The sequence below is a fragment of the Colobus angolensis genome, unplaced genomic scaffold (genome assembly GCF_000951035.1).
Source record: "Colobus angolensis palliatus isolate OR3802 unplaced genomic scaffold, Cang.pa_1.0 Scaffold61, whole genome shotgun sequence".
NCBI lineage: Eukaryota > Metazoa > Chordata > Mammalia > Primates > Cercopithecidae > Colobus > Colobus angolensis.
This window is the reverse complement of record NW_012119710.1, coordinates 554,630-581,387: the sequence shown is the minus strand read 5'-3', so window position 1 is coordinate 581,387 and position 26,758 is coordinate 554,630. Positions and strand designations below refer to the sequence as shown.

Here is a 26,758-nt window from a genome sequence, read left to right as displayed (position 1 = left end):
GGGAGACTGCAGTGAGCCGAGATTGTGCCACTGCACTCCAGCCTGAGCAACAGAGCAAGTCTCTGTCTCAACAAAACAAAACAAAGACAACCAGACACATAGAACAATGGAACAGAATAGATAACCCAAAAATAATTCTATACATTTACTATCAACTCATTTTTGACAAAGGTGCCAAGAACATACATTGAGGGAAAGACAGTCTCCTTAATAAATAGTGCTGGGAAAACTAGAGATCCACATTCAGAAGAAAGAAACTAGACCCCTAGCTTCCACTATAACAATCACATCAAAATGGATTAAAGACTTAAATGTAAGACCTGAAACTGTGAAACTACTAGAAGAAAACATTGGGGAAACACTCCAGAACATTGGTCTTGGCAAAGATTTCTTGAGTAAGAAAGCACAGGTAAGTGAAACAAAGATGGACAAATGAGATAACATCAAGCTAAAAAGCTTCTGCACAGCAATGGAAATCAACAGCAACAATCAACAATCAGCAAAGGAGACAAACCACAGAATGGGAGAAAATATTTGCAAAATACTCATCTGATAAGGGATTAATAACCAGAATATATAAGGAGCTCAAACAACTCAGTAGGAAAGAAAACAAATAATCCAATTTTAACAATGGACAAAAGTTTTGAATCGATATTTCTCAAAAAAAGACATACAGATGGCCAACAGATATATGAAAAAAATACTCAAAATCACTAATTATTAGGGAATTACAAACCAAAACTATAATGAGATATATATCATTTCACTCCAGTTAAAATGGCTTTTAACCAAAAGACAGGCAATAATGAATGTCGGTGAGGATGTAGAGGGAGTGAAATCCTTGTACACTGTTGGTTGGAATATACATTGGTACAGCCACTATGGAGAACAGTATGGAGTTTCCTAAAAAAGCTAAAAATAGAGCTACCATATGAACCAGCAATTCAATTGCTGGGCACATATCCAAAAGATAGGGAATCAGTATATGGAAGAGATATCTGCATTCCTGTGTTTATTGCAGCCACTATTCACAATAGCTATTGTGACATGGAAGCAACCTAAGTGTCCATCAACAGATGAATGGGTGAAGAAAACAGGGAACATATAAACACTGAAATAGTACTCAGCCATAAAAGGAATGAAATCCTGTCATTTGCAACAATAGGGATGGAACTGGAACACGTTAAGTGAGAAGCCAGGAACAGAAAAACAAATATCACATGTTCTCACTCATATGTGGGAGATAAAAAAAAAAATTGAACTCATGGAGATGGAGAGTGGAATGATGGCTGCCCAGAGGCTGCGAAGGGTAGTAGGGAATAGATGATAAAGTGGAGATGGCTTATGGGTACAAAAATACAGTTAGATAGAATGAATACGATCTAGTATTTGGAAGCACCATAGGGTAATTAAAGTCAACAATAATTTATTATATTTTAAAAATTATCTAACAGAGTGGAATTGGAATGTTCCTAACACAAAGAAGTAATAAGGGCTTGGGGTGATGAATACCCCATTTACCCTAATTTCATCATTAAATGTTGTATGCCTGTATCACATGTACCGCATAAATATATACAACTATTTTGTACTCGCAATAATTTTTAAAAAATCAGAGCTGGGTCTTCTGAACAAAGACTTCCATGATAACAAATGAACTTTCTACCAGGAAAAGAGTACATCCTGAGGGGGAGGTAGGGATAGTTCATGGCTACCAAGAAAACTAGAAAGAATGAATAACACCTACTATTTGATAGCACAATAGGGTGACTGCAGTCAATAATAACTTAATTGTATATTTTTAAATAACTCAAAGAATGTAATTGGATTGTTTGTAACTCAAAGGAAAAATGTTTGAGGGGATGGATACCCCATTCTCCATGACGTGCTTATTTCACATTGCATCCCTGTATCAAAACATCTCATGAACCCTATTAATAAATACACCTACTATGTAACCAGAAAATAAAAATAAAAGGAATAATAATAATACATATTTTTAAAAAGAGTACATCTGAAGGGGAACATGACGATGATGTTTGGCAGGAAAATCTTTCACCTGATCAACATAACTAACAACTGAAATTTGAGAGAAAGCGGAAAGGATGAATACCTATCTTCCGTGATAATTGGATATTGTTGAAAACAAGCCTGGCATCCCAGAAAATTAGAAACAGCAACGTTCCAAATTAATAACAATATTTCTGTGGTCTTAGTGTGGGGCTGGACGCCTTTACTTTCTCCTCTGGATCTTCGGGCCATCTACTCACTGGGTCTGCCCCAGACCCTGGAGGCTGATTTTTATGGATCCATCAAAGGGCTCTCAGGCCTTCTGGCTTCAATGGGGTTCAACCAATCAGAGTCAACCAGCAGGAGACTGGAAAGTGGGAGGAGAGTGAAGTCAGAATATTTATTTTCTGGCTCCCTCCCAGCTGGGTCTCCTTATGCTGGCTGCATCCCTCTGCTGAGACCTCAGCTCCTGTCATGCTGGGCTCTGCTGTGGCAGCTCTTCTCAGTCTGGTGTCTACCCCTCTTCTTCCACCTTCGGGTGTTGGCATAGTAACAGATACCACTGTTGCTAGCTCCATCCCTTGCTGGTTTCCCTTAACCCTGACCACACAACTTAACCAGTTCCTTTATTAAACTCTCTGCAATTACCCATCTGAGAGTGCCGTCTGCTTCCCCCTGGACCCTGACCAATACAATAATCTAATAAATGATATAAAGTTGAAATTGTAACATGGTAGGAGTGCAAAGTCTTCACCAAGACTTGGTTGGATGAGACTTTTGACAAGAATTCTATGGCAGTAGGAATTCCCTTCATGCAAATAAATTGGTGTCATTGCAGTGGGTCAAAGAGTAAAACTCAGTTCATTCATTTATTTAAATAAATATTTACTGAGTCTCTGCTATATGCCATACACACTACAGTAGGGACTGGGGAGTCACTGGGGGGGCAAAACGGAAAAGGCTTCAACCCTTATGGTATTTTCAGGCTGGTGAGAGAGAAAAGCATTAATCACATGATCATGAATATAAATATATTGGTAGAAACTATGACAAATCCTTGGTGAGATAACAAGTTTCTCTGAGAGCATCTAATAAGAGGCTAACAAAGGGTCAGAGAAAGCTGCTTTGACAAACTGTCAGTTGAGCTTAGCCAGGCAGAGGGCAGGGGAGGCAGAGCAAAGATCTTGTAAGCAGAGGGATGAGTGCATCCAAATTCTGAGGCTGGGAGGGTCTTACAGCACCCAGTGAATCTAAGAGAGGCTTCTACAAGTTGAAATTTGGTTTTAAGTGCAATAGGGAGGCATTGCTGAGTTTTGAGCAGGAGAATAGCATGATTTAATGTAACGAAAGCTGGTGGAGGCACCATGGGGCATACTGGTGGGGAAGAAAAGAGAAACAAGGGATGTTGCTCTGGGAGGTCCCAACTCCTGGCCTGGCTTCCAGTGTTGTGCTGCTGTCCTTTCCAGAAAATCCTGAATCTAGCTGAGGGACAAGAGGCCACCTGGGCTCATTGGCACAGCCATTGGGTGCCCTGTTCTATCATAAACATTGTAGTGGATTTAATTCTTGGCCTGATATGCTTTTTCAGAAAGACGAGAAAGCAGGAGGGGACCTGTTACTTGGGACCCAACTCTGATGAACAAGGGAGAAACTGGTGAAGTGGAAGTATCTGGAGAAAAAGGGGAAGTTCTAGGGAGAAAGGGACTTATGAGCTTGTGGTGCATTTGCCCATGCGTATTTGTGCATGTGTGCGTGTGGTGTGTGTGTGAGAGAGAGAGAGAGAAAGAGAAGTAGAGACAGATGCAGAGAGAGAAACAGAGAGATATGCTAGAAAAGCAAAGCTTGCAGACTTCAGAAAGAAAATAGGAGTTACTAGCTTCTGGCTAGTGATTCAAAGAAAGAAAGTGACTTCCGGGCACAGGAATCATACTGCATGAGTTTGCTAGGGCTGCCATAACAAGGTGCCATAAACTGGGTGTCTTAAACAATATACAGTTATTGACTCACAGTTCTGGAACCTGCAAGTCTGAAATCAAGCTGTAGGCAGGGTTGGCTCTTTCTGAGGGCTAGCAGGGCAGGGTCTGTTGAACTCATCTCTCCTTGGTGTATAGGTGGCTGCCTTCTTGCCTTCTCACTGCCTTCTCGCTGTGTCTCCCTGTTGTCTTGCCTCTATGCATGGGCTTGTGGGCACATGCATGTCTGTCTCTGTGTCTACATTTTCCTTTTTTAAAAAAACTAAGGACACTAATCATATTGGATTAGGGCCCATCCTAATGGTTTCACTTTAACTTGATTACCTCTGCAAAAATCCTATTTCCAAATAAGGTCACATTCTGAGTGAGGTCCTGGGGGCTAGGACTTGAACTTATCTGTTTTTAGGAGGCACAATCTCACCCATAACAGCTAGCAAATGAAATCCAAGTAGAACTTAACCTTATTCCTCTGTCAAACGTGCACAAAGTGCCTATTCTGTACCAGGCACACTGTAAGTATGGTTTTGGCCCTGAGGAAACACTGGACTTGTGGTAGAATACTGATATGCAAAAGCACGTAATGCAGGTTAACAAGTGCTACGAGAAGTCTTTCTACCTCTATGACACAGTAATATATGAAAGCTTAATGTAAAATTAGAGCTAAGTTCAAGTATACAAAACAGTGGTGGCACAAAGAAAGGGTGGTCAGCTCTACTCAAGGGAGTCATGTGCTGAATCTCCAAGATGACAAAGGAGCAACCCAGGCAAAGAAGTGGAAGAGAGTTCCATGAGGAGGAAAATCCATGGAGTGGGTGAATGCATCATGTTCTTGTGGGTAAAGGTAGAACTTCGGGGTCAGTGCAGAGAGATGAGGTAAGAGAAGCCAGATCATGAAGCACCTTGTGTTTGAGACTAGGAATGTGAACTTTATCCTGGAAGCCTTGCCAGATGTGTATGGGGGTGGGTATAGATCATCTAGGTAGCAGGATTTAAGGAAGGGAGTGATGTGATCAGATTTGACTTCTGTGTGGAGAATGGATTGAGGGGGTTGTGAAGGGACTCAGAGAAACTAGTGAGTGGGCAGAAGCAGAGTACAGAGAGAGAACAGGGGGCTGGACCAGGAGAGTAGGGATAGAGAATAGAGAAACTATTGGAGAGTATTAATGATATAACTGAAATCTGTTAGTGACAATGTAGTTATGAAGGATAAGGAAATGGGAAACTTAGGATGACTCCTGGCTATCTGGTTTGAGGGCCTGTGTGGACAGTGGTGCCATTCACAAGAAAAGTGCTTACAGAGGAAGAGTAGATATTGGGGGAAGAGGAATTCTGATGTGGACATGTTGAGATTGAGATGTCTGTGGGAGATCTAGGTAGAAACACGTGTCAAAAGTTATTGGGCTCAGAGAGTTGTTAGATATACAGTCTGGAAGTCAGGGCAGAGATGTGTACCTGGGAGTTGTCAGTAGTTGAAGTCATGGAGTTGGATGAGGTTGCCTAGGGTGAACCATTAGAGTGGAAAAACCATGTAGGGCTCAGGAAGAAAGCCTTGAGGAAAAGTGCATTCCTTGAGGAAAAGTTCAAGTGGGATAAGGAGCCTCCAAATGATATAGAGTCGGGTGTCCCATCTTTTGACTTCGTGGGCCATATTGGAAGAAGAATAATTGTCTCAGTTCACACATAAAATACACTAACACTAGTGACAGCTGATGACCTAAAAAAAAAAAAAAAAACCAAAATCTCATAATGTTTTAAGAAATGTTTTGGGACGCATTCAAAGCCATCCTGGGCTGCATGCAGCCCATAGGCTATGGCCTGGACAGAGACCAACCAGATGATTCTGGAGAATGGCCTGGGGAATGTGTTGTCATGATGGTTATGGAGGAGAGACGCAATGCTGTCCAGCGATCCAGAGAGATAAGGTAAGGAAAGAGATGAAAAGAATCCTTTGGATTTGGCCATAAGGTGGTCATTGATTACTTCACTGAGATCAATTTCAGTGGAAGGAGGGCAACAAAGATTAAATTGCAAGGACAGAGGAGTGAATGGAAGGGGAGGAAGTGGAGATGAATAGTATAGATGATTCTCATAGAAAGGTTGGCAGTGACCCTAGCTAGAGGGAAACAAAAGATTTAGAGTTTTTTTGCTTTTGTTTTTGTTTTTCATGAGAAAGGCTTGGTGGTGTTCTATAAATGGATGAACAGAATAACTAGAGTGAGAAGTTCAAGAAACGTGAAAAGGGGAAGATTTGTGGAGTTGGAAAAAGATGGGATCCACAGCAGAGATGGATGGGTTACTCTTGTAAGAAACAGTTGGATGGATTACTCTTGTAGGAAAGATGTAGAAGAGGAGGTGGGGGTGAGTCCAGAGACCTTACATGGATAGGCAGAAAGTTGAGAAGTTTCTGAATAATCTTGTCTATGTTTTCGCCCATAAAATGCAAGTAGTGAGTTCATCTCTGGGAAGTAAGATGAGAAATGGTTGGATAGTAGAGAAGAAAATTGATGGGGAGGAAAAAAACTTGAAAGGGGGATATATTAGAGTTCAGTTGCAAATAAGAGTCCATTCTAGCTATTATATGCAGAAGAGGACTTAATACAGTGAATTGGGTGCTTACAAAATCATTGGAAGAGCTAGAGGGCTAAATTCTAAACTGAGACTCCAGGAATGAATCCAGGACATCTCATCCCTGACCTCCCAGTGGAGCTGCTGCCTCTACCACAGTCAAGACACTAGAGTCTGGAAGTCACTACTGCAACTGTTGAATCTGGAACTTTCTCATTAGCTGTGTTATGGGAATCAGGAAGCTGTGACTGCAACTTTTGGATACAGAGGGAGAGTTTCAAATTCAAGTCTCTCTAGGTGTTTCTCATTGGCAGACCTAAGTAACAATTTAAACTCTATCTGCAAAGAACTCTGGGAAGTTTTTAGATTTTTAAAATCTCTACAGTATAAGAATACACAGTTTTATTTCCGTACTTAAATTCTAATAAAGCAACAACACCAGTAGCAACATGCTCCTACCTAATGTAACTATCCTTTGTTACAAACATCCTCCCTTCCATGCAAGTATGTGTTCATCCATTCATTAATAGTAGGTGCCAGAAGTGGTGTTTATATGGATAGTAAATAGACAAGATCTGGAATAGCAGCAACCATTGAAATTACAATCGAATTACTCTTACATAATCTTCCATCATTCTCCAAGTTCAAGATACATCTGGACAAGCCAAAGAGGTAAGTTAAATAAGAATATGATAGCTATCACTAGGGATTTTCTGGTAAACTGGCTCTTAGAAAAGGAAAAAAATATACCCTGACATGTAGTACTGTTTGCGAATTGCCATGGTATAAATACTCCCACCATGGCTGATGCCAAACTACCAACATGACATCACTGAAAATGAAGTTGTGAGGCAGTGTTAAAAATCTCTTGGTAACTATTCTCATGAATAAGTGATAACAACGACAAAAATTCTCATGAGCCTGTACTAGCTGATTCCAGCCCACTGATGGGTCACCAACCTTGCATTTTTCAAGTCTTCTGTGGTGGCACTAATCTCTGTTATTCTCCTAGAAATGTGACATTGGTTTTGATTTACTGCTTTGTTGGGAAGAAGATTCACTAGGAGTGTTCGCTTGGTTGTTCCTATCTTGACAGTCTTTAATCAATAGGTCAAGGAAGTCAGTATGGAGAACCTACCTATTGCTGAGTATATATATTCCAACTCTACATTCAGGACCTGGAGAGATAACCACAGATGGGTAGAATCTATTTGGCCCACTGTGAAATGGTTTGGGCCAAAATGCCATTTGTTTCCTGACTCCCATTAATTCCTGCTCATCCCATGACCAGGGACTAGCATCAGCTCAAAGCCAGTAATAAGCCCTGAAAAGTGTAGTATTTCTCTTTTCTCAGTGCAAAGTCACTCTACTAAATGACCACAGTTCCCTTGGGGGAAAATTGGGAGGAAGATTTACAATATAAATTTGCACTGTCATATGCTACAGAGTACACAGTATTTCTAGTCACCTGATTTTAGTGTGAGAATTTAGTGAAAAGTTATGACCCCCTGATTCTACAATCAAATAGGACCTTAATGCCTACCCTGTATATTTTAGTCCTTGGTCTCCACGGTCAATTAGCCACCAGCACAGTTCTCTGTGTGTCAGTCTATTCTGACTACTACTCTGGCCCTGCTGCCTTGAATGTCCACTTCACTTGTGGTCTCTGTGTGTTACTACACAGTCAATGCCGGGATCTCATTATCCCCACTAAGCTTCAGGAACACATGCAATGGCAGTATTTCCATCATCATCCCCAGCATATATGCTATTTTGCAACTTAGCACCTTTGAAGGAGTCTGGTACTCTCCCCATCAAAGTACTTGTCTCTGTCTAGATAAAGGGGGAGTCCTCTGGTCCCTCCCAGGAAATATACAGATGTAACTTGTTTTATTGTGCTTTGCTTTATTTCACTTTGCAGACACTGTGCTTTTACAAATGGAATGTTTGTGTCAACCCTGTGTCGAGTAAGTCTGTCAGCAACATTTTTCCAACAGCGTGTGCTCACTTCATGTCTCTGTGAGACATTTTGGTAATTCTACCAATATTTCAAACTTTTCATTATTATTATGTCTGTTGTGGTGATCTGTGATCAGTGAGCTTTTATAGTACTGTTGTAATTGTTTTGGGGCACCGTGAACTGTGCCCATATAAGATGAAGAACTTATTCAATAAGTGTTGTGTGTGTTCTGATTGCTTCATCAATTGGCCATATCTCTCCCTCTCTTCTGGTCTCCCTATTCCCTATTCCCTGAGACACAGCACAATTGAAATTTGGCCAGGTAATAAACCTGCAATGGCCTCTAAGTATTCAAGTGAAGAACACTTGCGTATCTCTTCCTTTAAATCAAAAGCTAGAAATAATTAAGCTTAGCGAGGAAGGCATGTTGAAGCCAAGACAGGCCAAAAACCAGGCTTCTTGTGCCAGTTAGCTGAGTTGTGAATGTAAAGGAAAAGCTTTTGAAGGAAATTTAAAGTTCTACTCCAGTTAACACACAAACGATGGGAAAGTGAAACAGCCTTATTGCTGACATGGAGAAAGTTCTAGTGGCCTGCATAGACAATCAACCCAGCCACACAATTCCCTTAAGGCAAAACCTAATCCAGAGCAAGGCTCTCACTCTCTTCAACTGTCTGAAGGCAGAGAGAGGTGAGGAAGTTGCAGAAGAAACATTGAAAGCTAGCAGTGGTTGGTTCATGAGGTTTAAGGAAAAAGGCTGTCTTCATAACATAAAAGTGAAGGGTTCGACAGCGAGTGATGATGCCGAACTGCAGAAGCTCTGAAGCTCTGAAGCCAGGCATTGACTCCTTCTCTCTAGCTGTGAAACCCTGACATGGTTTGGATTTGTGTCCCTGCCCAAATCTCATGTCAAATTTTAATCCCCATTGTTGGAGGAGGGACCTGGTGGAAGGTGATTGGATCATGGGGATGGTTTAGAAACTGCAGCAGGCTATCTAGAAGATCTGGCTAAGATCATGCATGAAAGTGGCTACACTAAACAACAGATTTTCAATGGGGATGAAGCAGCCTTCTATTGGAAGAAGATGCTATCTAGGGGCTCGTGTTAATCCAGTCTGGCACTGCTATAAAGACATATCTAAAACTGGATAATTCGTGAAGAAAATAAATTTGACTCATCGTCCCACAGACTGTGCAGAAAGCATGAGTGAGGAAGCTTCAGGAAACTTACAATCATGGCGGAAGGCAAAGAGGAAGCAGGCACAACTTAAATGGTGGGAGCAGGAGGAATAGAGAAAAGGGGGAGGTGCTACACACTTCTAAACAAGCAGATCTCTGGAGAATTCTGTCATGAGACAGCACTAGGGGGACGGTGCTAACCATCAGAAACCAACCTGGACTATTACGGAGTCCAGGTTTCAGTTTATCTACTAAAGTAACAATAGAACTTGTATTAAATTATTGAGTGGGTACGTCAGCTCCAGCATCTCTGGTAAGCAAACCATACTGATAAATTTAGCCAGAATTAAAATTATGCTCTTCTCTCCCTACACAAGCATGGTTAGGACATATTCCTATGCCTATTCTCCAGGTTTTTAATTGGGATATAAATTTGCATGGTTTGTCATGTAAGCATTGCCTGGGTACAACTTTACAATTGTCTCCCTGTGCACAGAGATTGTTTCTAGTCATGGGTCTGGAGGATGTGTGAAGCAATGGGGGTGGAGAATAGTCACAGAGTCTTCCACCAGGAAGCAGGACCATCCTCATCAGGTAGGATAAGAGGAATTGTTTCTACTGGTAAGAGAGCTTGGTAGAGTTAAGGGTTAAAGGTCTTCAAAATTAACTGAGTTCCCCTAAATGTCACCATTCTAATCTTTTGGAATGGTCTTTCCTAATCATTGCTCTAATTTTCACATATGAAATCTGGTGAGACTATGGATTCAATCTATGTTGTAAATCAGCAACCTATAAGATAAGAATCTGTGTCTAATTTTCAGCTACATCAATTTACTAGCTCTAAGAGATAAGATTTTTTTTTGGGACAATCATAAAATGTTCTTTTAGGACAATTATAGGAAACTCCTGCATCTAAATTGAGCTGTGAATTTAGAACCCTGAGCTTTTTATTATATTACTTTAAGTTCTCCTGGATGGTTAGAAGTAACTAGGCTACCTCATAGACCTCACATTCTTCATGACTATTGAACTCTGCTATGGCCTTTGCCATTTGATCTGCCAAAGCCATTTCTCTCTTTTTTAATTCTAATTACTTTTTATTGAAAACTGCACTGAACACTAAATGTCTGCCTTTACAATAAAGAAATACAGTAATGGTAACTCACACTAAAACAAAACATACTCCTGTTAGCCATTATTTTTCTGTTTGGGACAATTTTAAAGTTTTTCTTTTGTCACAAAAACAGAATTGTACCTGCACAAAGGCTCCAAATAGGCCATCTTTTTAAACAGGCAATGATTCACAAAAGATTATGAATAGAACATGTAACTAGTTGAAACAAATCTAATAGGATTTGTTAAAATAAGTCACATCTAATACATCTGAAGTGTTCTTGTATAACATACCACATGAAGAAAAGAATACTTTATCAAAGTTGAAAAAAGTGGGTTTGTTCATTATTCTTCTTGAACTCTTTTAGTTCAAGACTTTCCACTCAATAAAATAGCAGAGGATCTGAAACTGAGAAAATACAAATGAGTACAAATAGCTTGTGAAACTTAATATTTTCTTTTCATCATCAGAGGGTTTTACTAAACGTACAACCAACTTGCCTGCTCAGTATGCAGTTCAGATGTGAGAGACTCTTCTCTGTACAGGAGCCTGTACTGTCTTCAGTCCTACGCGTTCAGGAGTGTACCACAGGCAAAGAGTTTTCTCCCCACTTTGTAGTAATGTGATCTTCCTATTAGCAAGAAGAGGTAACCAGCCCCTGTAGAATGAAAGAACTAGAGTCACAGGATGAGGATTTCCTCTTAATATTTTTTATTTTGATGTTTGAACTCCTGATGCAACATTCTAGAGCAGGGTGTTCAGGACCTGCTCTACCCAAGGGACTGATAAAGGAAAAAGTTCTATTTATTATTCGTGATTTGATGCACAGGCGAAAAACTTAACACACAATAACAGAAGTTGATCATTAATAAATCACATCCTCAAATCAATCAAATCACTTGGACTCAGGAAGGGGAACATCACACACTGGGGCTTATCATGGGGAGGAGGGGAGTGGGGAGGGATTGCATTGGGGAGTTATACCTGATATAAATGATGAATTGATGGGTGCTGACGAGTTGATGGGTGCAGCACACCAACATGGCACAAGTATACATATGTAACAAACCTGCACGTTATGCACATGTACCCTAGAACTTAAAGTATAATAAAAAATAAAAATAAAAATAAAAAAAAATAAAAAAAATAAATCACATCCTCATCTTTCAGCGCTTCTGTAAGCAGAAGATGTCTTCAGCTTTCTAGCTCTTGCAGTTTTAACACTGGAACATCAACGATGCATATGTCCAGAATCAATTAAAAAGACCATCAGATTCTTTTTCTCTTAGTTCATCTATGTTTCACTGTCTCTTGGTCGCATATGCATCTGAATGATTACCTTTCAGCATTGTCTGCTATTCCTCCTTGGGATGCTCTTGATTGTCCCCGTGTTTTGTGGGCTGGTTGGGAGAGGGCGGTGGGAAGGATGTGCCACTGTTGGGAGGTTGTGAGTCACTGGGATGCCTCCAGGGATGATCCCTTCCATGGCTGCAGGAAGTCCGCCTGGAGCCACATTCAGGATGCCTGGTGGATATCTGTATGTGGCACCATTTAGCTCAGCATGAATTGTTTGCTGGTCTACTGACCAAGGAGCTGATGTGACAAAGAATTCCTTGTTCACACAGTTTCTTAAGCTTTCTGGGATGCGAACTTTGATGGCTTGGTGGGTCTCAGTGGCAGCCGCCTCCTTCATCTCCAGCGACGCCTGCTCATCATGCTAGACAGTGTGAGGAATGCAGATGCGATTTGGGGTATCTTTCAATGGACCCTGAGCAAAGTTGTCCCTCGTATCCTGCCCTCCTTGAGGGTCTGTGCTAAGGCTTTCTCGCCCACCAGGCCACCACGGGCTGCGTTCACAAGGAATGCTCCCTGCCTCATCTGCTTTATAGTAAAGTCGTTGATGAGGGAGGTGGTGGTTATATTCATTGAGATTGCAGTGCAAGGAGACGCAGTCACTCTGACACAGCAAATCCTGCAGGGTGTAGACCCTCTGAATGCCCAGGGACCATTCTATCTCATCCTGCAAGTAGGGGTCATAAAATATGACTCTGAATCCAAAGGCCTTGGCTTGAACTGCAACCGCCTGCCCCATGCGACCAAAGCTCATGAGACCCACAGCGTCTACCCAGAGATGTGAACTGCTCCTGAGGCCACGTCGTGGATCTGCTCCATGCTTTGAACTCACGTGCCTTCCCGCAGTGCCTGGCACACCCACGTATTCCTCCGGTACAGATTGAGGATCTGGCAGACGGTGGAGTCGGCCTTCTCTTCCACGGCTCTGGACGGGATGTTGCACACAGCAATTCCAAACTCACAGCAGTCTTGATGTCCACATTGTCTTTGCCACTGCCTATCTGTACAATGACTCTCAGGGCCTTGAACTTTTCCAGGTCCTCCCTGGTGAGGAGGGTGATGGTGTGGTACATCATGGTACCCACAGCTTCATTTAAAACTGTCTCGTGGATTTCCTGTAAGGACTGCACATCACAGAAGACCATGGTGGCCAGGTTCTTAGGCCGCGGTGCAATCTCCGCCATGCAGCAGCACCACCAGGGGTGGGAGTGCCAGGGTCCGTTCATGATACTTTTGCAAATTCTGTCTAATCTCTGTCTCTTGACTTTGTGCTTATCCACAAGGGCCATTCTTTATGAACTTTGCAATTATTAGATCAAAAGGCAAAGCAGTCCTCTGAGAACTTAGGGGAACTCACAGGAGTCTGAGTGCATGATGCCACTATGAATCCATTCGCTTGCAAGGCAGTCTCCATCACGCAGTGAGTCACCAAGCCTCACCACTACCCCAGGTCTGGAGTGCCGTAGTCCACAATACCAGGGGGTAGAGGCAGCTCCAGCCCGGGGGAGCCAGGTTTCTGCCCCTTCTCTGAGCCTGGGAAGCGAGCTGGGGGCCCACCCAGGGGGTCTGTGTGGTCTTGAGGCTCCTCCCCTGCTGGGGGCCCCACGGACTGGAGGGGTGCTGGGCACCTGCCGGCGTGAAGCGGCATCTGGCTGGACCTGCCACTCCAGTCCTAGCTGGCCCGCCCAGCCCATTTCTTTAAAAAAACTATTCTATGTGACCACAGATGATACATTAGGACAAAAACTGCTCTATGAAGAGAGAATAAGAAAAGAAGTCTAAGAAGAAGTATGGTGGCAAAGGAAATCAGAGAACTAGATGGCATAATTAACAAAGGACTTTGATATGGTTTGGCTGTGTCCCCACCTAAATCTCAACTTGAACTGTAGTTCCCATAATCTCCACGTGTGGTAGGAGGGACCAAGTGGGAGGTAATTTAATCATGGGGGTGGTTACCCTCCATGCTGTTCCCCCTGATAGGAGTTCTCATGAGATTGGAGGGTTTTATTGAGGGGCTTTGATGTGTTTTGCTCAGCACTTCTCCCTCCTGCTGCCATGTGAAGAAGAACATGTTTGCTATCCCTTCCACCATGATTGTAAGTTTCCTGAGGCCTCTCCAGCCGTGCTGAACTGTGAGTCAACTAAATCTCTTTTCTTTATGAGTTACCTAGTCTTGGATATTTCTTCTTAGCAGCGTGAGAATGGACTAATACAGATTTTTATAATAGAGATCTTTGTATGCTAAGAAGGCAGTCTAGTGGAATGGAAAAGCTAGGAATTGCAAAGATTACTAGTAATGAGACAGGAGGAGCAAATTCTTAGAGGGGCTCTAACTTCAAACAGGAAGAAGGGTTCAAATGCAGTAATGATGCTGGGGAATGATCTGGGGACTGGATGGAAAAATATCATGAAATCAGAGAATGAGCTCCAATGACTGGATAGATGGGGAAAGTGAAAGCTGGGTCACTGTATAGGATATTGGAATATCAGGAGTCTGAGATTTCAGGGTCAGAGCAGCCCTGAAGGATGACAAGTTCCAGGTGTGGCCTCACCTCTGGCTAGCTGAAGTGCTGAGGTGATCTGAGAACTGTAAGCTGATAAGATATCAGCCTGGATGTGGAAAGGTGAGAGCAAGGCAAAGTGTGGGGATGGACCTCATGAGTGATCTGATGTGCACAGTCTGGAGGAAGGTTGGGGTTGGAAGGAATCCTGTGGGCTGACAGACAACACAGAGGAATGAGGGTGGGTGGATGGGACATCAGAGGATGAACTGGTTTTATGAGGAGGACATGCTGGTAGAGGGACCTGGAAGTAGCTATAGGAAGCCAAGAAGTACCCCAATCTTTCTAACCTTCTGCACTGGGGCAAAGGGTGACCTCTGTTAGTGAGCTTTGTGTGCAAATGAACTCAATGAGGAACTAAACGAAAAACACTTAGTGCAGTGCCAGTCACACAGTCTGCACTCAGTGAATGTCAGCTCGGATGGTTGTTAAAGAAAGGGATCAGTGGAAGGACTAAAAGATGGACTGATAGGGGTAACAGAGAAAGGGGCAGGTCTGCAGGTGATGAGGGGACAGGAAGGAGCAGCACCAGAAGTAGCGTCTTCCATCACAGGACTGATGAAAGCCTCTCTCCTCCCTTCCCTCCCCTCCCCTTCCTTCCCCTTCCCTTCCTAAGAGCTTTATCAAGACATAACGCACATACCATATAATTCACCCATTGAAACTGTACAACTCAATGGTTTTTAGTGTATTAACACAATTGTGCAACCATCACTACAATTGATTATAAAACATCATCACCTCAAAAAAATCCCATCCCAACAATCCTCCTGTGTCCTTCAGCCATCCCCCCTAATCCTAGGAAACCACAAACCTACTGTCTGTCTCTTTATTTTGGACATTTCACATAAATGGAATCCAAATGCATCATAAGCAAAAATTCATTCATTCATTCTTTCTTTCTTTCCTCTTTCTCTCTTTCTCTTTTCTTTTTTTTTTTTGAGTCTTGCTTTGTCACCCAAGCTGGAGTGCAGTGGCGCCATCTCGGCTCACTGCGAACTCCACCTCCCAAGTTCACACCATTCTCCTGCCTCAGTCTCCCAAGTAGCTGGAAGTACAGGGGCCCGCCACCAGGTTTGGCTAATTTTTTGTATTTTTAGTAGAGATAGGGTTTCACTGTGTTAGCCAGGATTGTCTCGATCTCCTGACCTCGTGATCCGCCCACCTCGGCCTCCCAAAGTGCTGGGATTACAGGCGTGCGCCACAGCGCCCGGCCTCTTTTTTTTGAGACAGAGTTCACTCTTGTTGCCCAGGCTGGAATGCAATGGCACAATTGCACAATCTCAGCTCACCGCAACTTCCACTTCCTGGGTTCAAGCGATTCTCCTGCCTCAGCCTCCCAAGAAGCTGGGATTACAGGCATGCACCACCATGCCTGGCTAATTTTGTATTTTTAGTAGATACAGGACTTCTCCATGTTGGTCAGGCTGGTCTCGAACTCCCGACCTCAGGTGATCCGTCTGCCTCAGCCTCCCAAAGTGCTGGGATTACAGGCGTGAGCAACCACACCTGGTGCAAATTTTCTCTTAAATCACTTTTTAACCGGAAAAACACTTCAATGCAAAGGAATGAAGCACTAATGGTGCACTCTCAGGCACTAGCAACAGGGATGTACATTGGGAATGGCAAGAAGGGGACAGGATTTGGAGACTCAAATGTTGCTTCCTCTATGCATAAGCTCTCCTGCTTGTTTTTCCTATTGAAATGTGCTTAGAAGGGAAAATGTCAAAAGTCAACCAGCCACAGAATCCAGGAGAAGGCCAGTGAGTCACTGCAGTGGCTGAGGCCTTGCTGAGCATTGCACAAAGGCAAGGCTGGGGAATCTCTGCCCTTGGGGCTTCCCTCTTGAGGGGGAGACCACTATTGTGAAGGCATGTGGGTGGGGGAAGAGACCCAACAGTGCTGATGGGAAGCTGGCAGCTGGGGTGGAGAGATCGTGATGGTGGAGCCCACAGTACCTTATTGTTATTATTAAGGGAAAGGATCAGAGGGAGGGACAGAAAATATGCAAGGGACTGCACAGAGGTCATCCCGAGGCCCTGACCTGTCCTTTAGTCTCCCCAGCTCCTCCATGGGACACAGTAACCTGTCCAGGGAGGGCTCAGGGCTCACTTATGTTTCTCAAAGAGTGGGCGTAGAACGAGCAGCTCCTGAAATGACGTTGGGTGACTCACCCCATGACAGCCCCTAAATAACATTAAATCACCCACTAAAAATAGTTCCTTTCTTTTAAATTCTCTTTCAGACTTTTCAAATAAAAGAGAAATGATCAACTCGGTGCCTGTTTCTAATATCTCACTAACATTTGCTCATTTATTTTTTATTTTTGTTTTTGGGACAGGGTCTCACTTGTCATCCAGGCTGGAGTGCAGTGGCGTAGTCTTGGCTCACTGCAGTCACAACCTCCTGGGCTCAAGCCATCCTCCCACCTCAGCCTCCCAAGTAGAGAGGACCACAGGACTGCACCACCATGCCTAGCTAATGTTTTGTAGAGACGGGATTTCACCATGTTGTCCTGGTTGATCTCGAACTCATGGGTTCAAGCATCTGGCCTGCCTTTGCCTCCCAAAGTGCTAGGACTACAGGTGTGAGCTACCATGCCTGGATCATTTCTTTTTTAAATGAAGAGAATGGGTCTTGGAATCAGGGTCAGCCGCAGCAATGCTATTGCCCTAGAATTTAATAACACTGTTTTGTGAGTGTATTTTATGTGTGAAGTGAGTGTATTTTATACATAAGTTGGTCTTCCATCACTGGTAGTGATATAAAGTTTCCATCTTACGTACATATTTTTACACCTTAATCAGTGAGTCAGTGTAAAGGAAAATATGAGTTACATAACAGTGGGTGAGATGTATATATGGCAAAAATAGGGATGGTGGTCCATAAAAATGACCAAGGCAGGTGAAAACTGAACTAGAAGAATGGTCTGGTCTATGTCAGCTCAGCTGGTCTGTGACTCAGTGCTTCAGAATATGAGAAACGCCATTGCGGTCAGCCTGAGAGTCTTCTGACTTTGAGTCAGCCATGGACCCCAGGTTGAGGGATGGCTTCCCCAATGTCTGGACTTCCCTCCTTGTTGCTGTCACTTCACTGCACTGTAATGGGCAATTTACTTGTCTGTCTCTCTCACCAGACATGGAACCAGATAGCTGCCTTGTTTTCTTACGTCCCCAGCACCCAGCATGGTGCCTGGCACAGAGAATCCTCAGTAATTATTTACCGAGAGTAACAAATGAATGAACGGGTGTCTTCCAGGTTATTGCCCCTAATACACTGCATAGTTACCCTGAATATGCTTATTCATTCACTGCAATGCTTACTAAGCAGTTACTTTGTGCAAGATGACCTGCCCTTAATGGCTTTATTTTCAGTCAACAATCTAATTATTTTGCACAGGGATAGTCAAGATAATGTCAGTGGTGGGGAGACCTGAGGTTGGATCCTGCCTCTGACACTCAATATCTGGGGTGCCTTGGACCATTCACCTTCTTGAGTAAGAGTGTCCTCATGTGTAAAGTGATTTTATAATATTAACTTGTAGGATGGGTCCTGAGTCACTTCGGTGAATGCTGTTGCATGAATCAGAGAGTCAAAGTGAGTGAATGAATGAAGGAATGAATGACAGACAATGGCCCAGATCAGGTGGGGCACAGCGTTGCTCCTCTCTCATGGCCAGGAAATCCAGGACAGGTGCAAGAAATCCTAAGCCTTGAGCTTTGGTTAACCAGGCAAAAATGGAGCACATTGGTGAAAAAAGAGAAAGCTAGGAAAAAATTCTCTCCTACAGTGGACCCTGAGGCTGTGGCTGGACCCGAGCAGGGGTTTTGAGCAGGTGAACCACGAAACAGACTAGCTGCTCCCTAGACTACTGAACGTCCCACTGCTGTGAGTACCCCTCCTCCTCAGGGATGTGGACTATGTGATGTTGGCATGGTGACCAGTTAGCCAGTCCCCCCACCCCCGTCCTCTGCATCCTGAGGTGACAAAGAGGCCCTGAGGAGTAGAATGAGCCCCTGACGCTTCCCCAGGCTCATGAATGGTAGGGAGAGCCGGGTCCAAGAATGGAGGGGCCTGGCACTAGTCATGTGAACAATGGAGCCGTTGTCCTGGCAACCAAGCAGGCCTCTCCCTGGGCCTCAAGGCTGAGTCTGGGAAGAGGTGTCCTAAGAAAGGGAGGTGGGAACGGAGCGGGGTGTGCCAGTTCTCAGAACTGTCTGCCCAGCATGCAAGGCTGCAGGAGGCCCCTTTCTTGGGGAAGACGACCAGAGTCTCTGTTGGCCCATTCTCCAGAGCCACTGGGGGAGACCCGGGTGTGGACACCTCACTGCATCATCTGATGAGGACTTCCCCTCATGCCTACCCCTCCTCCCTGGCCTCCTGAGGGCTAGTTCAGGGGCGGGGGCTGTGAGATGAGGACATGGGGACTGACGGCAGGCATGACAGGTCTAACCTTGGGGTTGTCCCGGAAACTCTGCAATGTGTGTGGATCCTGTAGATGCAGGTGGGGCGTGTAGAGCTGGGGGTGGCCAGAGTAGGGCTGCATTCTCCGAGCCTGAGAGCAGACCCTTGCCCTGAGAGGCCCCAGGGGTTTTGTTAAAGTGCCAGCTTCTGGAGCAAGACAGTCCCGGCTTCAGCTCTTGACTCCATCACTCTGGCTGCATGACCCGGGGGAAGTCATTTCATTCCTCGAGGTCTCAGTTTCCTTGGCTGTAAAGGAGGAATAATACCAGTCAAAGTATGGTGGCTTTGAATGAAGAGGACAGCTCCTGTCAACACAGTGTTGGGTAGGGTAGCTCAGTGTGCATTCACTTCCTCTCCTCATCCTCCCCAGATCTCCCGTTTCTCCCTCTAGGCACCTGTGGCTCATAACCCTGGAGGGATCGCCCTGGCCCCAGTTTGCACACAAACTGCCCAGATACCCCATCAACACAAACTCCCTCCATTCTCCCTGACAGTCTCCCCTGTTGCTTATTAGCCTCCTGAGGAAGATGGCCTGTGAGGGCACTGGGCGGGACGTGAAGGCACCGGGCGGGACATACCCAGATGGTGGTGCTGGGGTTTGTCTTTGAGAAGTGGTGGTTACAGGTGTCCTTTATCTGTCAGAATTTTCTCATTTTCCCCTTTGAACTTGGATTGCTTTTGCCATAAACAAAAACAAACAAACAAACAAAAACAAAAAAAGAAAAAGAAAGAAAAGAAAAGAAACAGTTAAGAGGGGTTGCAGTACACCTTGAAAAAGGCCTGGGCACTCAGAGGCGTTGGGGTTGACCGTTCAGGGCCCCAAGGGTGTCCTGGTCTTATGCCTGGATAGAAGCAGGTGGCTGGAGTAGAACCTGACTTAGCTGGTGGCCACCTGAGCCCTGCACCCCCATGCCTTGCCTCCTCCACAGTCAGCGCTCAACACCCTGATCAGGGAGCCTGCGTGGGCGTTAGGGGTATGAAGGCAGGGGACATCATCACAGCCAGACTCCTGGTCCTTTAGAACAAATGGGTCCCTCTTGTGGCTGCTCTCAGAGCAGACAGGCTGGCGGGGAGGCGTACATGGTGCCTGAAGGAAGAGGCACCAAGGACTCTGAAGCTGTTCTAGCCTGACCCTTGTATGCTGAAAGGAAAGATCATTCCTGGCCTGACCCCGTGAGTCAAATTGGAACTGCAAGGCTCTTTCCTGCTTCTTCCCAACTGCAAGAACCTTGTTGAGGTTGAAATGCAGCCGTTCTGAGAAGCCATGCTACGTGCAGGCTGCACTGCCGAGCTGAGAAGGGGCCCCTGGGGAGGAGCTGGTCGCAGGGATCTCCCCCACAAAGTAATAATCTCAGAGAGAAGAAGATCATACAAGTAGTTCACATACTATTTCTGGAGAATCTGTCAGGTCACAGCCCTGGGCTGGGCTCATTGTGGGGGTATGTGGGCAGAAACTAAGAAAACCACACTTGTTGTTCTCGAGTGCCTTAAATCTAGTTTGTGTGCTCATTCCAAACAGAGATTCTTACCTTGGATCCTTGGATTGATTTCATGGGGTTCATGGGCTTCCTCAAATTATATGCAAAATGTGAGCTCATATGCATTTTTCTGGGAAGAGGGTCAGTGCTTTCATCAGATTATTAAAGGATTCAAAAGAATAAGAACCACAGCTAAAGTAAATGAGATCAGAATGTTCTCATCCAATGGCACATGGGCCCTTGCAAAACAGTCACCTTGGGAGGTGGTAGACGTGCTCACAAAACATCATCTTTCCTTCCGTCAGGGGCTCCTGTAGGCTGTCCTTGGGGACAGCTTTAAAACTATGAAAGAATTTCAGGCTTACTTCTTCCTGACCACATTTCATTTTGTCCCCAGAATGACCGAGCTTGATCACCCACCTTAGTTACCAGCTTTGGATCCAAATGACTGTTAGCTGTTTCCAAAAATTCCATCTACCTTAACAAGGCAAAGATTTGTCACCCTCAAGAGTATTCAAACGAAAATGATGACATTACTGCAGGATTTCCCGAAACTGCCTTCGGAACACAGAGTGGGAAGAGAGTATATCCAAGCATGTGTACTCCATGTAGTCTTTTGAGAATGACTAGAGTCTGATAGGTCAGCAAAAAGATGGCTGGGCGCAGTGGCTCACGCCTGTAATCCCAGCGCTTTGGGAGACCGAGGCAGGTGGATCGCACGATCAGGAGTTCGAGACCAGCCTGACCTACATGGTGAAACTCCATCTCTACTGAAAATACACAAAATTAGCCAGGCATGGTGGCAGGTGCCTGTAATCTCGGCAACTCGGGAGGCTGAGGCAAGAGAATCGCTTTAACCCTGGAGTCGGAAGTTACAGTGAGCTGAGACCACACCACAGCCCTCCCTCCAGTCTGGCCAACAGAGTGAGACAATGTCTCAAAAAAAACACAAAAAACAAAAAAACAAAAAAAAGTCTACGAGGTAACTTTATAAATGATGAATTGTAAACATAGCAAATTAACTAGCATACCCAGAAAATGAGATGAAGGGTCAAAAGAATGTGTAGAGGAAGACAGAGAACAGAGAGGTCATGGAGGCCAGGAATGTGCTGTTGTTTATACAGCATTCAAGAGATGTTTATTGATATCCACTTAGGACCGAAACAGGAGCTTCCAGTAGAATAGAGGAGACAGACACACAAATAACCAGCTATAGAACCATGCAGAATATGTTATAACAGAGGGAGGTACAAGGCGCTAAGTTCACTGAGAAAGTGACACCCCAAAAGTTTACTCATGTGGCACAAAATTCACCCCAAACTGACAAATCCTTGAAGAGTTGTAGAGTGAACGGAGAGCACAAAGCAAATATTCTCTTTATCTGGCCCACTGAAGGCAAAACTTGGAAGAAGGCTGTGGTAGGTTGTGTGAATGGTCCCAGTTCTTTTCTCCTCCCTGTAGCCTTGTCCATTGCCAGGTAACTTTGCAGTGCTCTCCCACCCTGGGCAGGTTGGAATCCCTGCTCCCGGGAAATGGGATATTAGCAGACATGTGAGACAAGCAGGATCTTTAAAAGGAGCTCACGTGATTCGGCCTGTTCTCTAGCACCCCTGCCATTGCAGTATGAAGAATATTCTGGCGACTCAGGAGGCCAAGGCTTGAGTCAGGAGTTTGAGAATGGTCTGGACAACATAGCAATACCTTTTTCTAAAAAAAAAAAAATTAACTAAAAAAGAACATTGAGGGCTACTTCACTGATCATAGAAAGAGAATGAGAGATATGCAGAGCAGAGTTGTCCCAACCAAGGTGTCCTAGCCAAGCCCAGCCTAGAGAAGAACCTCCAAACAACCTCAAGATGCAAGAGTGACCCCAATAAAATCAGCAGAACCCCTGACCCTCATTCAAGTCCAGCCTTGATTGACATACTCCTTGTCAACCCAAAGAAAGGCAAAACATAATAATAAAAAACTGTTGCTTTAAGTCACTGAGTTTTGGGGGTAGTTTGTTACACAGTGAAAGCTAACTGATACAAAGATCCCTTTAACAGAGTTTTCAGTAAATTTCCCACTGTTGAGTTATCTAAAAGACAAGGCACTTTGTGAATTTCATAAAACAGATTCTTTCATCATTCAGTGATTATTCCTGAGAACCTGCATCTATCGTGCTGAAGGTGCTATGGCAATTAAAATGGCCACAGAACCTTGAAGTCCAATTAAGGAGATGATATAGGATATAAATACGGAGAAGGTAGAATGTGATTAAGGTGTCACAAAAGAGATAAGAGGAGGAACTAAGAGAGTTGAAACGATTTCTTTCAAGAGAGGAGTTGATCAGGAAAGCCAGGATTTTAATAGACAGTGGAGAAAAGAATGGCTATTTCCCACAGGGGACTTTGAAAGCCAGGACACAGGGATTGGGTCTTATTTCTTAGGCAGGTCACTCTCACTTGACTGGCTAGACAGCTTCTTCCAGAAGCAGTATACTCCCAGGCAGAAGAGTCTCCTTCCAAAAGGACGTGAACTATAGATTACATCACAAGCTTCAGAGAAAATGCTCCATCAGTTATTCACTCACCCCACAAACCTTCACTGAACACCGTGCCAGGCACCATGGACTCAATGATGTCTAGAAGCCAGCCCTGGCCTTGGAGGTACTGGGAGCTGAGGGAGAGGGGTAGAAACACACAAGCACATAGTTATAGTCATGTGACAGGTGCTACAGCCCAAGTGAAAGCAAGGCATTGTGGGAACCCACAGGAGAGAGTGCTCCACCCTGCTCCATGAAGGCAAAAAGGGCTTCCTAGAGAAGGTGATACAAAAGCTGAGGCTGTGAGTCTTGGTGAATGGGGAAACACTTCCAAGGCAGACACAGGGAGAGGGATCAGGGGAGAAGATACTGGTATCTTCTAGGGTTCCATCCTTGGCCATGTTTCTTTTCACCCTGTTCACTCTTGTTCCACTATCTTCTTAGTCCTGTGGTTTCAAATGTCTTCTAGATGTGGATGACTCCTCAAGCTATGTTTCCTCAGAGGTTCAGAGCTACATCAGCTGCCTCCCAGACTTCGCTGCATGGGAGTCCCACAGCACCCCAAATTCAGCCATCTGGAACGGAGGTCCTCATAGTTCACCCCCAAACCTGAATCTTCCTTGAAATTATTTTCTCGGTGAATGACTCCATCTCCTGCCCAGTCACTCAAGCCAGTGGGTCAAAAGTTCTTTCTCTCTTTCCCTCTCTGTCTTTCTTTGATAGCAGTAAAATACAGATAACATAAAATGTACTATCTTGACCATTTATCAGTGGACAATTCATTGGCATTAAGTGCGTTTACACTGTTGAGCAACCAGCCCCACTACCTGTCTTCAGAACTTTTTCATCATCCCATACTGAAGCTAAGCACCAATTAAACAATAACTCCCCATTTCCCTCTTTCCCCAGCCCCTGGTCATCTCTATTCTACCTTCTGTCTCTATGATTTAGAATATTCTAGGTACCTCGTATAAGAGGAATCATACAATATCTGTTCTTTTGTGTCTGGCTTATTTTACTCAGCATAATATCTTGAAGACTCATCCATGTTGTAGCACGTCTCAGAATTTCATTCCTTTTCAAGGTTAAATAATATTTGATTGTATGCATATACTGCATCTGTTCAATCATTTATCTGTCAGTGGACACTTAGCTTGTTTCTACTTTTTGGCTACGGTGAATAATGGTGCCATGTACATGGTGTACAAATAGCTATTCAAGCCCCTGCTTTTAATTCTTTTGGAAACATAATTCTAGAAGTGGAATTGCTGTATCGGATGGTAATTTTATGTTTAATTTTTTGAGGACTTGCTAAATCGTTTTCCATAATGGCTCCACCATTTTTTATTCTGCCAGCCATGTATAGGGACTCCAATTTCTCCATGTCCTTACCCAACATTTACTGTTTTCTGTTAGGATTCTGTTGTTGTTGTTTTTATTTTATTTATTTATTTTTTGAGATGGAGTCTTACTCTGTTGCCCAGGCTGGAGTGCAGTGGTGCAATCTTGGCTCACTGCAACCTCTGCCTACTGAATTCAAGCAATTCTCCTGCCTCAGCCTCTCAAGTAGCTGGGATTACAGTAGACAGCTGCTACGCCTGGCTAATTTTTGTATTTTTAATAGAGGTGGGGTTTCATTGTGTTGGCCAGGCTGGTCTCAAACTCCTGATGTCAGGTGATCTGCCAGCCTCAGTCTCCCAAAGCACTGGGATTACAGGCATGAGCCCCCTTGCCTGGCCTGTTGTTTTTATAATAGCCATCCTAATGGGTGTGAAGTGGTATCTTGTTGTGGTTTTGATTAGCATTCCTCTGGTAGTTAGTTGATATGGAGCAATATTTTCATGTGTTTCTGGGCCATTTGTATGTTTTCTTGGAGAAATATCTATTCATGTTCTTTGACAATTTATTAATCGACCTGGTTTTTTGTTGTTGTTGAGTTTCAGGAGTTCCTTATATATTCTGGGTATTAATCTCTTATGAGATGCGTGATTTGCAAATATTTTCTCCCATTTTGTGTATTGTCTTTTTACTCTCCTGGTAGTGTCCTTTGATGCATGAAAGTTTTAAATTTTGATGAAGTCTGATTGTGTCTATTTTTTTTCTTTTTATTTATTTATTTATTTTGGTGTCTATACCTCAGTTCTTCTTAATAAACCTCCATCTCATTGTCATTACCACCTTAGTTTACGACCTTAGTCCAGGCTCTTATCTCCACATCTCCAAGCTCAACCTTTTTTAAAAAAAGAAAGAAAGAAAGAAAAAGCATCAGTTAGCCACTCTCAAAGACAAATGGAATCATTTCACATCTTCACTTATTTATTTGGCTACATTTATGGAGCACCAGGCACTCTACTAGGTGAGGAAGATGGGATTGTAAATAAGATAGACCCTAGCCCTCAGGAAGTTTCTGTTCTAGTGATGCAGACAGACAATTAGCAGATAAATGCAGCCAAGAAAATGATTTTAAAGTATTTCTGATGGGCCAGGCACAGTGGCTCACACCTGTAATCCTAGCACTTTGGGAGGCCGTGGTGGGCAGATCACCTGAGGTCAGGAGTTCGAGACCAGCCTGGCCGACATGGTGAAACCGCATCTCTACTAGAAATACAAAAATTTGCCAGGCACAATGGCATGTGCCTGTAATCCCAGCTACTCGGGAAGCTGAGGCCAGAGAATCACTTGAACCCGGGAGGCAGAGGTTGCAGTGAGTCGAGATCTCGCCACTCCACTCCAGCCTGGGCGACAGAGTGAGACTTCGTCTCAAAAACAAAACAAAACAAAACAAAATTCTGATGTGTCTTCCTTCTCAATAATTTGCCTCTCCCCAGCCTCTTTCCTTCTGCAGTATTCCACCATTAAGGCTGAACCATGAAGACGACATCGCAGGGAAGGAGAGAGAGACCCTGCCCAGAACCAAGAAGTTCATTGCGAAAGGAAGATGTGCTATTTGGGGGATCCTTCCAGACAGGAGGCAGAAAGAGAAAGCACTTCAGGGAGAAGGAAGAGGCCAGGAGTCTGGACAAAGGCCTCTTTGCCAAAGGCGGAGGCAAAGTGCACTGTTGTCAGCAGCAGCAGCAGCAGTGATCTTCCTGACGCAGCCAGACCCACCTTGCTGTAGATGAGGCCAGCGAAGACTGAAGGGTGGCGTTGAGAAACTCCCCTCCGGCCCCTTCTCCCTCTCCAGTCCCGCTCCCAATCACTCAAATGTGTGTGCTTTCCCCTTGGGTCCAGATGCCAGTTGAAAAGAAAGTCAGGAACAGGAGAACGGAGAAGAAAATCCTGAAGAATTGACTATTTTTCTTACAGCAACCACAGTCTGAACTGAACAGTGAATGAGATAATATTTAACTTGAGCTTAAAAGACCCCTATTAAATTGAACCCAGTATCCTGGCCTAGGAAAGAGTCAGAAGAGGGCCTGGAGAACAAAGTTGAATTCAGTTACAGTTCAGTTATGGGAACTGAAACATAATGACTTTTTACCTTCGCCACAGAAACAATTAAGATCATTATCGCTAGGGGCTAGTGCTATCTATAGCAAGGAGATGGACGGGCTGCTGTGACAGGCAGGACCGA

At 44.1% G+C, this 26,758-nt stretch overlaps 1 pseudogene; it reads right to left on the bottom strand.

Moving 5' to 3' along the window:
* Positions 1-12,156: 12,156 nt before the first annotated feature.
* Positions 12,157-13,443, bottom strand: LOC105527076 (annotated as a pseudogene).
* Between the last annotated feature and the right edge of the window lie 13,315 nt (positions 13,444-26,758).